At 34.1% G+C, this 15,517-nt stretch overlaps 1 protein-coding gene across 2 annotated transcripts in view; it reads left to right on the forward strand.

Moving 5' to 3' along the window:
• The window catches only part of LOC129809768 (zwei Ig domain protein zig-8-like), a 57,828-nt gene that overhangs the window by 20,682 nt on the left and 21,629 nt on the right, over positions 1-15,517 (forward strand). The gene's annotated exons all lie outside the window — the stretch shown is intronic.

The following is a 15,517-nucleotide window of genomic DNA, read 5'->3' on the forward strand; positions in this document are numbered from 1 at the left end:
CTTTTAAATATTAGGTTTGTCAGATCCTAATAGGGGGAACCGGGGCAGAATTATCCACGTATATTATTAGATAGTGGTATTTTATAGTTTGCCTGCGAAGGAATATTTCTCTTCCTATTCATTGAAATATTTATCAGACTCATATAAACATTTCTTATACAAATTATACGCAATGAAAAATTTCATTTGGTGGATATATCTACCCCGGTCTCCACTATGGGTGGGAGGATCAGCTCACAATTTAAATTCTTTTCTTCACAAAAGAAGAAGTCATAAGATACTAATTTAAATAAATTATAATATCTGAAGTTTTAGTTGAAAACAAATTTTTATTTTCTATAAACTATTGTAGAGCATAAAGGCTATTCAACACATGTCAATCCTGTCGACGGCTTTATACCGCCAAACTAAATCCTTTACTCCTTTGACACGCCCAATTCCTACGATCATCAGGCGGGTGGTGAAGATTATTATATAATTTATTGTGAAAGTGATTGAACAGACTTCTGTTCTCTTGGTACGTAATCTCAAGAAATTTTGTGTTTGTGTACAGAGAGCGACAATCAGAACGATTAATTCCCAACCCACAAATTTAACCCAGGCTTGAATTGAGGGCCTTTCGCTGTCTAGGCGAATGCTCTACCAACTGAGCCATATGGGCACTGGTTCTAATTGTCTTTGCCACTGATCTAAACTAATTGCCATGTGCACTTCAACTCGTTTTCGACTCACTTCGAGCCTGGTGAAAAGGTATCATGCGTACAATTGAATTGCGTTGCTATATGGTGCTCTTGTTACTCATGAAAATTAACACCAGTACTTCAGTGTATGAGCATCAGTCGCCGTGGACATCTCACTCTCACGAAGTTCAAGTAAGAAGGGGGCACCTTCTGTTCTCTAATTTCTCTCTATAAATTTTTAATTCTATTTAGGTGAGACACATCGGGCTTACACTATCCATTTTTTTTTTGCGAAATTGCTCCGCTTTGAGGGACTGCATTCTGCCAATCAGGTGAAATCACCGTCCCCATAATAGAACAATGAAATTAAAGAATAATATTGTTCCTATTTTTATTAACTATAATCGCAAGAGTAACTCATAGAATATTACTAAGTTTCATTCCTATTTTCTATTTTATTCAGAAAAAAAAACCTATCTTAAAATCTAATCTACAATTTAGGAATGAACATCTTCACCCTCCCCTAATTCCTTTACAATTTTTAAAAGCCTAAAACAATATTTAACGATTTTTTAAATCAAAAATAAAAAATATATATAAGGTAAGTGTACCAAATTCCGGCCTGCTTTCAATTTCGGCCACTTCATTTGTTCCTCGAATTTCCATGAATTTTTAGTTTTGCATACTCCAAAGATTATACAATGCAAAAAAATAACAAAAAAGTGTCGATTCGATGAACAAGATGATCTGAAAAATACATTGGAAGAATTCCGGAACAGCAAGGAACTGTGAGAGTGAAGGTGGCCGGAATAGGCTACCAATGCATTGTCTACATTTTTATTCATTTAAAATTGTATGAAGAATTATTTTAGAGAAAATAAAGACGATAAACTGTCTACAAGGTTCTAGTCAACACTTCTTATAAAAAAGTAACAAAAATATTCAATTTGTATTAAAAATATGACATTTCAAACTTAGGACTTTGGCGCTTGCATGCGACTATGCCGAGATTTGGCATACTTACCCTAGTTTTGTTAAAGTTTTAAAATCAATTGCTAAACTAAATCGAAAGTAACTTTGTGATTTTAGGGAATATTTCGTAATATAAAGGTTTTAGTCCATACAGTTTGAAGGAGTACGAAGAATCGGGAAAGATGAAACTACTGGACCTTTTCTGAAACTATCCAATACTCTTCTACTAATTCTTAAGAGAAATTCATTGCGAACTTTTTAATTTTCGCTACTAAGTTTTCAATCTCTTTATTCCAAAACTTTTTGCAAGATAGTGATTGCAACAGCACAATTTTCTATGAAACAATTTTATGAGAAATCTCAATTAATTTTTTCTCAAAAGATTAAACTTTCAACATTTAAACAACTATATACAAGAGAAACTTGATGATTTATTAGTAAAACTACTAATATGATTAATACATTTGAAATTAAACAGAATTGCAATTTCCAATCTCTCGATATTGTGATATAACATACATAAATATGTTTATTCGACTTTACTGTATTTAATTTCCTTTTGATTTGAATGCATTCCGGATTAAAATTGTGCATTTTGGTAACCATGTTGTCTATAATTATGATTATACGTTAGATATAATTTAAATTTAGTTTCGATCTCTTACTATAAGTTCATTAAATTAATTTATTCAAATTCAAATAGAATGGTCCAGCAATCTTTCACATAACTTCATAATTACTTCCTGTCATAAACTGAAGTAAAAGTTGTGTTTCGAAAGTTTTCTCGCTTTTTAAATAACAAAAGTGAAGCGTCTTACTACAAATCTCGTTTGAAGAACTAAGTCGAAGAGGAAATCCTCAATTTGAGAAAATTTATTGAAGTTTTGCCCGTTTCGCCCTCATCAATGAAACTTTTCAAAGAGCATTATCCAACTTGTTTGTTTTTGCAATGAAATCAGTCTCTACGTTTCTATGGTAAATCTGCCAAAAAAAAACTCTAAAAAAAAGATATTGGGAATTGACGAAAAAAAGAGCAAGGATAATGCAAAAGGTTAAATTGCTACATTGGCAAATCATGCTTGAAAAAAAAGCTAAAACGTATATTGTTTCGTGTATCTACTTTGGTAGAAATTGCCATCGAAAGCGCATGATTTATGCATAGCATCGTGGAATGGTGTGTAAAAAGTCGTGCGCTGCATGAAAATTCAATTCCCACACCCCCTATACCGTATCCCATATATTCACAGACTATGGTAAATTTGCATGGGATGTCCGCAAGTTCATCGAGAGACACGGAGATTACCCACTGATACGGGATTCATGCAGAAAATATATTCTCGATAATTGCAGATTGTTTTTGCATTTCCATCTATGGCTCTTTTTCCTTTTTCGTGGACTCCGAAAGTCCCTCATGTTTTTAGTTACTCAACTAGGTAATTTATTACAATGATTTACATGAAAAATTATCCATTTTTTACTAACAGTGCCAATAAATTTGATTTGAAGCTTAAGTTCGGGATCGAAATGGTGAATTTTTCATTTTATTTTGTAAAATTTACTAAATTAATTAAATTTTCGTTTAACAAAAATCCTAAAATGGATTGACTAGGACTATTAGAACATAGTTAAAAAGTTAGCACGAAAAAAATATTAAAAAAGAAATATGGTTAAACGATCTATCTGAATCGGTACAAAATAAATTAATTAAGGTTAGGTACAGGCGGTACAGGTAGGCAGGGTAGGTATATCTTATGAAACGGTTGTTTTTAAGACGGAATAGCTTCGATCTTGGTGGAGTTTCAAAAAGATAGGCCCGGATAAACTTATGGTAGCTGATATTCATTTCAGACGATCTTAGAATGCATTCAACTTAGGGTGCTTACTACTAGAAATGAGTGCCAATTAGATTTTGTATTGAAATTAGGAGATAGAGTATCGCGACGACCAAATTTCTTTTCATCATTATCATTTTTAATCGCTTATCCTTATTGGGGTTGCGGACCCATCATGATATCAAGGTTAACAGCCCACGGCTATTGATCCTCCGCAACTTCAGGAAAATGTTCGAGTTCTATCTCAAGGTGCTCCAAAGCAAGATCCTGAATTTGATTCAGCAACCTTAACCTTGTCCTTGGTCTGCCTCGAGGTCTTCTTGCAAGGGCTTGCATATTTTTTCTGGGGAATCTTTCTTCATTCATGCGTAGAACATGATCATACCATCGAAGTTGTGATCTTTCAACTCGAAGCTCGAAGCGATCTCAGTGGGTGATCCTCTTAACCGCCCGGAGGTACCTCATCTCGGCACATTGTCTTGGGCAGATTGTCTTAGGTATACCTCATCTCGGAAGAATAAGAACTCGCGTTCTTACTTTTTCGGTCATTAACAAATCTCATGACCATATGTAAGAATAGGAATGAACACAGCTTTGAAAACCGATAATTTAGCCGAACGGCTAAGCTCGGCTTTCAACACGACGCGACGCTTCTGTCAAGCTCCCTCATAATTTCAGAAGCTTGACCGATTCGCGACGAGAGTTCTGCATGTTCTGTATCCATCCTACCATCATTCGTACAAATTTCTTTTTATCGAACGAAATTGCTAAAATTGCTCGATACGATTATTTATCGGAAAAAATCAATTCATAAGAAAATTTTCACCCACGTAACAAATAAAAGAGATCGTAGAAATCAATTAATTAGATAACGTTAGGTGTGTTTTATAAAGTGTAGTAAGAGCCAGGATACAATCGGTTTTTATAGAAAACGGTCAATAAACATCGAAAATATAGGGAGACTGTGGTAGAAGTAAAGACTGCAATTTTTTTTTAAATTAGATATTGAGCTTCAAAGGATAAAACCTACACGAATTATAGATACGATGGGGATCCTTATCCACTGAAGAAATGGTAGACATGAGTTCAAGTATTGTAGACATAAATCTCTGTGTTTTGTGCTACTGCATCTTTAGTATTGCCCCAGTGTTACCCTAGTTCGGTTTCGAGTTATTCGAATAAAAACTCGAAATATTCGACATTGAATTTTTGAATATCGATTTTTTTTTGTTTCCAGCGGTCCTAATGCTTTTCGTGTAAAGCCAGAATATAATTCGGAAAATTGTAACGGAAGCTCTATGCATTTTAAGATTTATTTTTGTCCTTTTATGGCATGAGCAGGCGACTTAGGGAAGCTCGGTTTTTATCGCAAGATCTAAAGCCCAGCTTTAACATACTAAGAATTGAGACTAATTCATACAACAGGAGCTTAGTTGTTTAGAAAACAAAATCTTGATAGTGTTCCAAAATAGCGGAAAAAATAGGTGTTTGGGGGGTTGGATATTACGTCATCATCTTATGTAGCCTAACTAAAAAGCTAGACTACTTTAAACCTCTACAAAGATTAATGCCCTAGACATACTTACGACTTAAGCCGAGTTAGTGGAAAATTATGGAAATGTAGTTTAACCTCTATTTATAATATAATTACGCTGAGCCGTCTCTCGGCTAATCCTCAGGTCTGTTAAGGCCCTGATACTAGGAATGTTAGGGCTCAAATACACTTAGTCTGATCCTCGAGATTATTTATCCAGAAAAATTTGACAGTAAATGATTAAATGCAATTATTTATGAAAAGGATTTATATTCGATGATCCCAAGCCCAAAGTGTATTACAGTTTTAGATAAATCTTTCCTGCCAAAATATTTAGGTCATAAATGGCATAGCTTCTGCGATGTATTATAAGACAATATTTTTAGAAAAAAAATGACTTAGAGCACTTAGAACTAAGTATAAAAGGCAAATATTTCATTAGAATATGAAAACCCATCAAAATTGTTACATAGGATTTCGAAACCTTTTGGTACAAGGCCACTTCTCCAGTCTGAAACCCGTATAAGTGCAAGATTTTATCTTAAGCAGAGCTTTCTTGATATTTTCATTTATTCTAGTTTTCAGTTTTGCTTCGAAGCTTGATGTTTTCTTTATGAGGTATCGTAGAGGATAATCAGCAGGAAGGGGTTACACTCAACTTTGGGCGGGATCATAAATTGTAACTTTGGGACATTGGGATAGCCACTTTAAATGAATGATATAAAATCCCTAATTTTTCCCAAGAGTTCTAATTTTTTAATCGACATCTGTGTAACCTTTTCAAGATTTAATTTTCTATGCGGGAGATCCGTGGTGCAATTGGTAAGAGCGTTCGGCTCTTGGGCGGTGCGACCTCCGGCTTGACTGCCACTGTTGTGAGTTTGAGTCCTACCCGGTGCAAATGATTGCAGTCTAAATGGACATATATCTCATAACATTGTAAACCGAATAAAAAACTAAAGTCGAAATAAATAAATAAAAATATTTTCTACGTCTTATACGTAAGGGTAATGCGAAGTCTTTAGGACTAGCTTAACCATATTAAAACCATTAAATAAACATTTGATTTTGTTTACGTATACCCAATTTTTTAATCTAAAACGGATACTTTTTAAAAAATTGTTTAAAAAACAACCCTTTAGGCGCTTATATTTTCACAAGTAATCAAATATTTTTCATAAACGATGTGTACGAAACACAAAAGCTTAATGGTCTATATAATAATCCGAATTATGCAGAGATTTTCGCTTATGTTTTTGGAGCCAAATGCGATTCTGGACAAATCGATCGAGTTGAGATTAATCAAGTACAAAATAGGAGGTTTATTTGGGTCACACAAGAAACTAGCAAATGCTCCATTGAATTTGCATCTGTATGCGAAACAATCGTGAATTTGCAAATTATACGATATTCCGCTTGTAACATTGCAACTCTTCGCCACAATGGCCACTGTATGCAAATAATCCCCATTTGCCCCAAACATCCTCAATTGCATTGTAATGCCATGTTTGAAAAATAATTTACTGATAATATTCATGTTGCAGAGGTCTGTACAACTAGGGAAAATGGCCAATGTTTCTATAGTGATTTTGACAATAATATCTCCCACCACCCCTTACCCCCTCTATCCCTTTTGGATGGCATTTTATGTTGCGCACGACCGAATTTTCTCATATTATTTATCACTCTCTATCTTTTTGGTCTCAAAAACCCTGGCCCCACATCCAACTTCCTTTTGCATCCCTTTTCACTTCCGACCTTCCCAAACTCCCGAATAAATATATCGGAATACAGATGGAAATCTCTCTGGTTTCTTGAGCACCATCTCTTTATTCCCACATCCACTCTTCAGCCCCTAAAAAGGGCTTCATTCCTACAATATAACGTCCATTCAGACAATACCCGGAGAAAACAAGAATATTTCGTTATGGCTTTATGAATTCATATCTCCTACTTCCTTATTCCTGTGAATTTCCAATTCACTTGTTTATCTTCTGGTATTTTCAATTCTCCAAGGTATTTCTTTCCACCGTCACAGCAAAGAATTCAAAAAGGACGTATCTAAGTTGAAAGTATAGAAATGAATTTACGGGTGTAAAGATCAATAAATACTTCTAAATATTGTATAGAAAAATTCTCAGACACATATTTTTCTGAGAATCAACGGAAGTGAGGGTGTTCCGAATTGGATTTCCGTAGATTTTTGATAAGAAGGAGCCCAAGAATTAAATCATAAAAAAAACAGTTTTATTAATTTGATTTAGGACATGTAACAGAGAAGTCAGAAAATTAGGAGCATGATCAGCATAACTAGGTTTTTCCACTTAACGACCTTATGGTGTTACACATGTAAACTACCGGTCGGATTCTTAGGTTGGAAGGGTTGATAGGGAATCGGCCCTCTTAAGTAACTATCTGCCACACCTTCTAGCATACAGCCAGATTCCCCTGAGAGCCCCAAGTCCATGCGTCCTTCTTCTCTGACGGTCTAGGCCGGACTGACTCAGGTTCTCCAACTTATAGTAAAGTAAGACTGTTGGTTGAGCCTAGACGAGTTGGTGGGAGAAAACCCGTCCTGGTGAAGACTCTTCTAAGCCAACGGTACCAATTACTGTTCAGCTGGGATGGTAACTTTGAGGGGTGCTATAACGGCAGCTAATTTCAAGTTACGATATCGCTATAGTTCCGCTATATGGAGCTGTGAGTGCTCGACGAGTTATTCTGAAGCCACAAACAAATCGGCTCCTGAGTCGGTCTTCATCAGTGAAGCGAGGAGGATGTCGGATTCGTGGCTCTCTTGGATTAGGCAATGAGGATTCACTCCCGGAGACAAGCAATGAAGGGTACTCCAGCATGTTCTGGTGTGGGTCCGTAGCAATTCTTGTTGCAATAAGACCCTAAGGACACTTAAGTATAGTCTAAATTAAAGAAAAATAAATAAAGAATAATTAAAGAAATGTAATTAAAAAACAAAACTATTTAATGAAAATCAGGATACAAAGTCACCCAATGAGTGTAAAGTCAGTCGTATACGATAGCCAAGAAGTTAATAAATGTAAAAATTTGATCAGAATTTGTTTAAATCAAATCTAGAATGCTAAGATGGTTCATAATTCCGTCATTTTCCTTTTGGCAAAAATATTTCACTATTTTTATGATTAAAGGATATTGGGCAAAATGGTCCAACATTTCGCCACGAATGAAACTTATATCATCGAAAAGGTATTGCCAAAGGTAACAACTTTTGTTCCGGGACCAACCCCAAAAGTATGTAAGAAAAGCACTAGAGCATACAAAAAGTATAAAAATTCTGACAATATTTTTTTTTACAAAACTCATTTTATACAATAACGGTTTATCTCATATTGGAGGTTTCAAAGATCAATTTGTAAGGAACGGGTCAAGGAAGATTTTCTTAAAACAAACCATATCTTTATATCTCCAATTTTCCAGAATTTGCTAATAAATCCTAGAACATCCTTCAATTTCATAAAAAAGGATTTTATGTGGGGAAATGTCTCCTATCTAGAAATATTCTCATTGGTAAAAGAGTTAAAGGCTCTGAAGATCGCATGGTCCTAAGAGATACCGTTTTTCAAAATTTTGAATAATAAGTTCACAGTCCAAATAATTTAATAAAGTCATGATTGAACTTTGATTGAAGTATTTGTTAAATTCTTTTAGTAGCGGTACCTTTTCAACCCTGATCTTCAGCAATCGTAGCGCCTTTGTTAAGGAGTATATTTTGTAAAGGAAGAAAAGGGATGCAATACTTTCAATGGAATTAAAGAACATTCGACGATATTTAAAAAAAATCTGGTTAGTTAGAAGGAAAACAGAGAAACAAAGATGTGATTTCTTCTTGGAAAATATTCTTTTGTTTAGAGATCGTCCTTTAACATTAACAACTTATGATATAGGGTAAATGTCCTAATTCAAAACCATTTCGAGATCCTTTAACTTTGACAGAAGATTCAACATATTAAGTTCATTTTTTTCCGAAGAGAATTACATACATTTGTTCCTCGACTCTTCTAGAATGTTACTGTTTAGTGAAAATTCTTTAAATATAATATGAAAATTCTTAAATATAAGAAAAATACACAAGTGCAAAATGCTGCAATTGGAAACAAATTAATCGAAATGGAGACAAGGAAAATTTTCTAATTGGAGACGAACAGTGTAAGTGAATCTGCGACGAAAGGCTTCCAAAACCTTGTTGAGTTGCTCCTGAGTGCAGGATTTGTTCATATTTCTGCTGTTTCTCTTTAGCCATATGAGACAATAAGAAAATCTCTCAAAAAAAAAACATATTTCTGGTGTTTCCTATTGAAGTATTTGCAAACACTTCAGAAAAACCATTTTTGTTCACGAATAATTTCAGTTGAAAACTTGACGTACTATTAACAATAAAGATTAACACTTAATTTCACAAAATTTTCCCAGAAATATTACATAAATGTAAAAAAAACAATAAAGAACAATCACCATATTGTGTTTTTCATAAGAAAACATGGTCGATTGATGAAAAATTCGATGGTGAGAAGATACACTTTCAATCTTTCTGAGCAATTTATAAATTAAAATTTGTGAATATTAAAGGATTTTCGCTTTATTTGCAGCAAAATTAACTAAATAATGAAACTGAGGTATAGAAAATATATAAATAAAAATTTAATACTGTATTTATCATGGAAAAAAATCATGTTTCCATTTGGAGTAGCGAAAAGTTTCTATTTGGAACAGGTTTTGAATTAGCTTTTACCCTACCATTATTGAGAAAAGGAAAGTTTCATAAAAAAAATTCTACCCAAAAACTCTTACTTTAAGATATCTCAGAAACTTAACGTCATAGACTATAAGTTGCTTCGGGAGATATCGTCGGTTGCCTCAGCAACTGTGCTAACTGCATTTGCTTTGTATAAGCATACGTTGTAAGCAACGCATCGCTGCGCGGCGTTTGCAATGAATGCAGACACAAAGCAGATGCAGTTAGCAAAGTTGCTGAGGCAATCGATAATATGTTGAAGACACGTCAAGGACTCCGTAAATACCGGTGGTTTCCCATTACACGAAAAAAGTTTTCATTTTGTTGCCCTGTAATGCTGGATGGCCTTAAAATATGATTAGTTTGTATGCGAGCTACCAGAATGAGTAGTCAGAGGGAAAATCTAAAAATATTTATTTAAAGCTTCAGTCAGACATCGACTTTGGTCCGAATTTCTTTAGGATCGGTTAAGCCGTTTTCGAGTATTAAATTGGAACACAAAGGGCTCTTTTGAGCCTAGTTGTGCAACGCCAGTCGGAAAGCCCCAACAATCTACAATAAATTGTCAAAATTGTGAATTTTCAGAAGGATATCGTTAATTTCCCAAGAACTGACAGTCCTTTTTGACTTGGGTTTCGGTAATTTTTAAGTACCTACAAAATGCGCCTAGTCGTATCTCTGGCGAAGGGTTCAGCCAGCTCCCATAGATTTCTACCCATTGTCCTTTATAACTTTCATTTTATTTGAACATTGCTATTGATCCAAATACCATTTTTACTTTTAATAATTTTTATCAAAGTACTGCCATAGCTACCAAAAATGCTGCAGCCCTACTTATTTTATTGGTGTCATGTCTTCAACAGTTTATATTAAAATAAAGCCGTAGCAGATTGGACAGTATTTCGTTCAAATAACCAGTAAATAAATATAGCAGTGAGGTAATATTGATAAAGGGAAAATTAAGAAGTAATGAATCATTTTATTTTTTTACTGACCATTTTGAATTATTTACCGACTAAAAATGTTTTTAATTTTTAGTCAATCATTTTTAGTTATTTTTATGTGTTTAAATTCAAGTTATTTTTAACAGTAAAGAAACAGTAAACAGTTTTTAAGTAAACACATAAAAATAACTAAAAATGATTGACTAAAAATTAAAAAAAAATTAGTCTGTAAATAATTCAAAATAGTGAGTAAAAAATAAAATGATTCATAACTTCTTAATTTTCCCTTTACCAAGATTACCTTACTGCTGTAGATTCTTCTGTGACCTTCAAATTCAGCTTTTAAAGCATCACTAAAATTCAGCAATAAAATGCACAAACACTGGAATTTGTTCACAAATGCCTCTTAAGAAGACTTGATTAATGTCTGGCATTAATGCGACACTTAGGCATTAATACAAGATTGTTTCACTAATCTTATCTAACAGCTAATCAAATCTGTGGTTTTGGTGTAAGCCAAAGCTTCTACTAACTCTCAGCGATCTATTGCGGCAATATTTTCTCCTCATCGCTACATTTCAAGGATGAGAATTGAGCAGGATGGAAAAAGAAATATAATAGAATCCCTAGAGGTTGGATTTTTTACTCCATCCACCATCAAATCCATCTCAAGGGCTCATGGAATAATATTCATTCCGTCAAAGTTCAGAATTTTTTCTCTTTCTCTCAAAGGAAGAAAAAGCTCGCAGGGCGTAGGGCAAAGCTCCACCAAAATGCAGTTAGACTTTTTTTCTTGGCAAACGAACATTTTCGGACCGGTCGATGATGTGTAGAAGGAAAGTTGAAAATTTGAGCTTAGAAGAGGTACACTCGTTCTTTGCTAACAAGGATCCTAGTACTGATGCGGAATTTAAAAGTTCCAAAGTCTCGTGAACAATTTCTTCCACTTTCGTGCACCTACAATCGTGTTTCAGGTGCTGTAATCACGCAAGTCACGTATTCGATTATATGCCTTTGCGTTTGAAGGTGGGATGTAATGCTCGTCTTAAATCTCTGGTGTGATAATAACCCGTATCTCTGGCTCTGTTTTGGGCTTCATCCTGGAAACTACCGCCAATTTTGTCAGACAATAGCACGCATTCACTCTCCCTTTTTCACTTATCTTCAGAACCATTCTGTAGCTCTTTATCGCAAAATACCTTGAAATCGATTGCAATCGGCATACGAAATGTGCCATATTCCTATATAACATACCAGCAATATCCGATAATCATCGTTTAAATATTCTTTCAATGGAATACCTTTCAACATGAGGGGATGATATTCCTTTAATATATCGCATTTTTCGATCTTGATGAATTTAATTTTTAATCAGAAGCAATTTAATACAGAATTTATTGATAAATGATTTAAAAATTAATTTTTCAACTACGAATGGAGTTTTTTTTTAATTTGTCATTTACAATGTTAATGATGTGATGTTATTAATTAAATAAATTGCACAATTTAAATTGAAAATTGTTAATGGCTTTGCGGTACCAAAAGCCGGATATTGAATTATTTTGTTGGTTAATGTAGTTTTAATCCAACCGCACTTTCAAAAATTTTATTGTAAATCTCTACAACCGGTGTTCGACTAGTCATTATCTTGTATGAGCTCATGAAAACCGGAATTTTTTTTTTGTAATTCCATATTGGTTTTATGTCCAAACTTTTTGGAATTTTATAAATCATATACATTTTGTGTCATAATGACATTCAATTGGCTATTAGAGTCACTTCGTGTATTATTTAGTAACTAATTGTGAAAAATAGAGTTAAATATGTAAAGTTATGGCATATGCACTGCTAGTTACCGCGATAAATGTCTCTGAAGTTCCCATAGGGGAAAGTGCCCATGCTTTTGACGGTCCCAATCTTCATAATGACTAAGTTTTTCTTATGTTTTTCAATAAATAATGTGACTTATCGCATCCATCTTTCAAAAACTAGGGGAAAGTGTCCAGTTTTTAAAAGATATTGCGGAATCACATTTATTCAAAAACATAGCCAAAATTTAGTCATTACATTATCAAGCTTGGGACCATACAGAGCATGGGTACTTCCGTGAAATTTAGTAAGCGAATCGATACTTAACCGATTCGTCACCAATGAAGATCAATGCATCCGCATTCGATATTTCAATACCTTTTCTAAAAATCGAAATTTTACCAAATCGATTGAAAAATAAGACATTGAAAGTGAATTACCTTTGACAATCAATAACTCAAAACGGAGAATTTTCCAGTCATAGGTTGTTGAAGATGAGCATACACGTTCATGTAAATAATTTTCAAATTACTATATATTTTTGAGAGAATAGGTTTTAATTCATATTAGAGTACCTTTGTCCATCGGAAAATTAATTCTTTTTAAGTCGTAAAATCAGGTCCCAGTGATTATAGTTTTAAAACTTTTAAATAAAAAATTCGGAATATTCAGTTTAAATTAAATCATTTATTTACTATGTTAAAAAAAATTAGAAAAAGTGCTGTTTTCTAGTATTTTTAATCCACGTAACCCCTTAAGATTAACAACAGTAAATTTACATACCTTACTTTTGGGTAATTTTGCTACCCTAAAATATACGATATTAAGATTACGTTATTCCTCACAAAGAAATTCAGAACAGAAGAATACAAGAAAAAATTTTAAAAAGCAAAATTAAAGATAATTAAACTGTAAAATCTCAATTTCCATATCCTGTGAACGCTTAGACCAATTAACAAAGTAAGAAAATTATAGATTTATCTACTGAGGAAGGCTTTGAGTCCGAGCCGAAAGCTTTGCAAAAAGTCGTCTTTTTCAAAGTTACCCAATCCCCCGACGCTCAATAGTTCCCTATTATTGAGATTACTCGTCTCGTAGACTTATCGTTATGGCTTAACTGCTATAATTTCTCATCAGTGAAAATGTATTGGAAAAATTTTATTTAGCATTGAAAAAGCCTAAAAATGATTTATTCGATGCTTAAAAATAAAAAAGAAATGGTTACTATGTAGGATTTTGAGACCTTGAGGAACTGGATTAAATCTCTATTCTGAAGACCACTTAAGGAAACGGCCGACGTAATAATTCATCAAAACGAAAATCTGGTAAAGTAATTTTAATTATTGAACGCTGATGAACCCTCCCATTTAACGATCACAGGATTATCATTTTAGTAAAATATACGCCCTTTTTACTGAAATTTACTAATTTCATTACAAAGTATTTTATGAAAATTTAAAAATATTACCACGATTCTAAGGGAGGGTAGGACCTTTCAACCCCTCGCAACCTCTTAAATAGACTCACGACTGAAAGGCGAGATGACCTACAAGGTTCAGAAAAACATCAGAGTTCCTCTTGTTGACTTTAATGTATTATATATTTTACTTGATATTCCGAAGAAGGAAAGGGGAATTTAGAGGCCTGAGAAAAGCGGATTCTTATCGCCAAGATATTCCAGGAATAAACTGAAGTTGATCTTTTTGAGATTGTCAACGGACAAATTAGAATAGATCTTCAAAGCTCTGGCTTCCCAAATTATAAAGTCTCTTTACCCGAATCACCCGAATGAAAAATTGTAATTTCCTATGTGCTGAATATTCTGCGGAACCTGGTACCACTGTTCGGAACTCGGAATTAGCAAGTCAGTGCTACTTGACCGGTATACTACTGTATTCCATGTCGAGGTGACAGAAATACTAGTTGGGATTCAAATCCTGGCTGTATCTGGTTTTGTTCTGGCAAGAAAATAAACATATTCTCTAATAGTAGAGCTGCTTTACACTCCATATCAGGAAAAAAATTCCGCTCTTCGATGGTGCTCGAGTGCCGGAAAATATTAGAAGCGGTCTCACTTAGGGGAGACTGGGGCAAAATTCAAAACAACCGCTACTTGGCAAAGTAGTACTGGGCTGAAATGACCTCCCAAAATTGAAACCGGCCTGTTGGCTGGCTCACTACACAAAACCCTTAATTTAGGGACAATCATGAGTGGGAATGTATAAGGGGCCTAATCAGAGGCCTGGATGCTGCGCCCAAGTTGGCGTGAACGAGACGTGTTAGGATGGTAGAGCGCCTAAACTGATGCAAGAGCCAGAAGTGGAGCTGATCTATCTATGTGTTAGACAGACCTACGCTTAAGCCAAGCGATGGCTTAACGTAATTATAATCAAAATAATGATCAGATTACATTGGCATAAGTTTCTTGCTAATCTGGCCGTAAGTGTGTCTAGGGCATAAATCTGTCAATACCATTATGACCTCTACTCACTATTAGACGTTTTTGTTAATTATTAAGAATATCGAAACAAAATTTTTATTATTGTGGAGGAAAAACTGCTTAAATTTCATCAATAATGTAGAAGCTGAACATAAAACTTCTCCAATGAGTCGAAACAGGCCATTAGAGTAGCAAAAGTATATACGTTGCCCGCAAGAATTATAACCTAAAACGAAAAATCATTTTCTAGCGAAAGAACTTTAAAGAATAGTAACATTAAAGAATATCTTAATCTATTTAATTCAAATAAGTAAGACTATGAAGTACAAATAGGGGATTGTTAGATATAGACTATATAGGTCTAAGAATTTAATACTTTGAATTTATATTAAATTCCTCCTTTGTGGGTGTGTTTTGTTAAACATCAGGGTGAAATTGTTAAGAACCTAGCTTGATACAAAGTTCCAATTGCTTTTCATACTGTAAAATGTGATGCAAAGGAAATAGAAACTGTCAATCATGCCCCTATCCTCAAGCT

This window comes from Phlebotomus papatasi, chromosome 1 (genome assembly GCF_024763615.1).
Source record: "Phlebotomus papatasi isolate M1 chromosome 1, Ppap_2.1, whole genome shotgun sequence".
Taxonomy (NCBI): Eukaryota; Metazoa; Arthropoda; class Insecta; order Diptera; family Psychodidae; genus Phlebotomus; species Phlebotomus papatasi.